We start from the raw sequence: 3,095 nt of genomic DNA, 5'->3' as shown, positions 1-3,095 counted from the left end.
GGAATGAGTTCATCTCCAAAATGCAAGGAATGTTTCCTGGGGCCTCTGGATACAAACATAGAGCTCCGGGTGAGAATGGGGATGGGGAGAAGAGCATGAGAGAAAAGAAGCTGCACACATTCACCTGACCCTGTCTGAACACAGAACAAGGTGGCAAATCTTGGGACAGCAGCTGTTCCAAGAATCAGGATATCCTCTGCACCCTTAGGAAGATCTCCTTAAACAAGTGGCGGTGAGAAGCAGAACAAGAAAAACCAAAGGAGAAATATTTCTTCAACCACACACTTCAAGAAAATGCCATAAATATGTTATTTAATATTCTCATTTCATAGCATTGGACACACAGCTTGACATTGAAATATTGATTTCTTGGAGAAAAAAAGTGGAAAAAAAAGGAAATAAAAAATATTGCATCTTTTTGTTGGAAAATCTCGGCCCACAGGCGTGGGGTGTAGTGCACCAATGTCCTAGCCTGCAGGAGGCGCTGAGGTCGGCAGGGTCCTCTGGGGAGGGAGGCTGCGCCCATCGCCTGGGGCTGTATGGCAAAAATTGTGTTGGGTATCCTTGGCCTTGCCAGCCCAGGCCCTCAGTCGCCGGTCACCTGGGGGGCCTGCCCATCCGAGGGCTGGTTGGCTGACTGGATGAACATGGGCTGGGCGAGGTCCTGGCCCGCAGGCATGGTGACTTGCTGGATCTGGTAGAGCTGCTGTCCATCTGTGAACTGGCTGAACTGCTGTTGTCCTTGCTGGACCTCTGTCTGTGTGATCTGTTGGGCATTGGTGGCAAGTGTTTGGATCTGTCCCTGCACGACTTGAGTGCCTGATACAGGCTGGGCTAAGCGGATATACTGCATTTGACCAGCATTCAGCTGCACCGGGATCTGCTGGATCTCTCCTGTGTTAGTGATGATCTGCTGCATCACCTGCATGGTCTGACCAGTGCCACTCTGAGCCTGCTGGGCTTGACCCTGAGGTTGCGCCTGGACAATCTGTACCTGCTGACCTTCTCCAACTTGCATTGTCACTGGTGTCGTCTGGTCCTGCTGAGGCTGTGCAATGATGATTTGCCCAGGCTGGATGGTGGTCGTGGAGCTGGTGGTCTGCTGGCCTTGCTGCTGCCCCTGGACTTGGACGGCAGTGGGCTGCTGAGCCAGCGTGAAGTAGTACTGGACAGGCTCGGCAGGAGTCACAGACTGGCGCACCTCCTCCTGACGCTTTGGAGGTTTCAGTTCATCTCTTGGAACAATATCGATGAGAAAGTCAAACTGATCAAATTTTGTAATTGCCATGGCGATATCATTCCTCTGAAGGGTGCGGCGCTTGTTATCCTCTGTATGGATCCAGGCTCGAAGAGTCAGTTCTGTGATAAAAATCTGGGCTGCCTTGGCAAAGAGCACAGGGGCTTCTGCACTGATCATCTTCACATCTTCATCCAGTTTCATAATCTTCTTAATACGAGCCAGTGGGAGTTCCTGTACTCGGAAATCTTTCACTGTTAAATTCCGGATTTCTTCCATAACACGAGGCCAGAAGGACTGGAGGCTTTGCTGAGCATCACTGCTACTAGTACCACCAAACCCTCCTTCTGTGGACATTTCGATAAACGTCCCTGCCGCGCAGTCTTGGGAAGAGCAGGAGCCGCCCCCGCGCTCCTGCGGCGTCGGGCAGTGCAGGGGCCAGGGCACGGTGGAGGGAGGGGGAAGCGTGCGTCACGGAGAACGGAGCGCGCGCGGAGTGGGGGCACAAACAAGATGGCGGCCACGCCGTTTGCACCGTCTCCCCTTTTCCCCTCCCCCTCCCTTGGCGCCTCGACTCCCAGTGTCAGAATCAGCTAATTTTATAAACCTTTTTTTTTTTTTTGGCTTCACTTTTGATAACTTCATGGTGAAATGCAATATATACAGTGCAAACATATGCATAAAATATCATGGACAGATGAGCAAATAGTTACAATCTTCCATGTAACCACCAAACTGCTCAAAAATAGAACATTGGAATCTACACTCAAACTCTGTGCCTCTGTTGTTCATATCAATTTTCATCCCCTCCTTACAGGTAACCTGTATCCTGTGTTGTGTGATTATTTTGACTAAAATTTCTAGATATTTTTGTGCATTGTATTTTAAATGACTTTTCATTTATGTATGCAATAGAAAGAAGTTTTATCACTTAATAAAAACTGTATTTACATGTAGTCACTTAGTATATACTCCTTGTGACATTTCTTTTACACAGCATTTTATTTATAAAAAAATGAAAATGTGTATCACTATGGTTCATTTATTTATTCTTTATATAACATTCAATTGTGGTATTATTCCATAATGTGTCCATGAAATGTTAATGGAACTTTAAATTATTTCTTATTTGGAGATTTTACAAGTAATGTGTTTGTGTGCAATTTTGTCTTATGTATTCTGAGGAATCATGTGTGTACTTTGGGACAGAATTGCTGGATTACAGTGTGGTTAGTTTGTTTACTAGATAATAACAAATGATTTTACAGTATGGTTGTACAATTTAGATTCTGGATAATGATACATAAGAATTTCTGTTGCTCTACCACCTCCTCAATGGTTGGTTTTGTGAGAATTTTAAATTGTTCCTCTCCTATTGTATGCCATTTTAAATCACTGAGGTTTTAAGCTATCTTTATTACTGACAAATGGAACTGAACAATTTTCATAGTTTATTTTCTTCTTTCTTGTAGATAGTTATATTTGCAAATTATTTATATTTGCCTATAATTTTCTTATTGATTTATGAGTCTCTTCTTTTTGTTTTGCTTGTCTGTGTAGTTCAAATTGTTCCAGCCTCATAAATTGAAACGAATGACCTTTACTTATAGCTCCACAGCCCAACCTCTGCCATACAGCAAATGTCCAAAGTGTGCAGATCATTTTCTGAGATATTGGCTCTGATTAATTAATCTAATTGTCAATCTAAGCCAAAACCTTATTGTGTTATTTACTATGGAAAATAGAATTTCTTAATTTCTAGTAGCACAATTCTTTTCACTTTTGTTATTTTTCTTCAAAGAATCACCTCGATATTCTGACATTTGAATTCTCATACAAATTTAAAGCCAACTTAACT

General features: G+C 43.5%; 1 pseudogene; it reads right to left on the bottom strand.

The window, feature by feature from the left end:
• Window positions 1-295: 295 nt before the first annotated feature.
• LOC143388560 (nuclear transcription factor Y subunit gamma pseudogene) lies at window positions 296-1,761 on the bottom strand (annotated as a pseudogene).
• Window positions 1,762-3,095: the final 1,334 nt, after the last annotated feature.

Source organism: Callospermophilus lateralis, unplaced genomic scaffold (genome assembly GCF_048772815.1).
Source record: "Callospermophilus lateralis isolate mCalLat2 unplaced genomic scaffold, mCalLat2.hap1 Scaffold_64, whole genome shotgun sequence".
NCBI classification, from domain to species: Eukaryota; Metazoa; Chordata; class Mammalia; order Rodentia; family Sciuridae; genus Callospermophilus; species Callospermophilus lateralis.
This window is presented reverse-complemented; position numbering and strand designations above follow the sequence as displayed.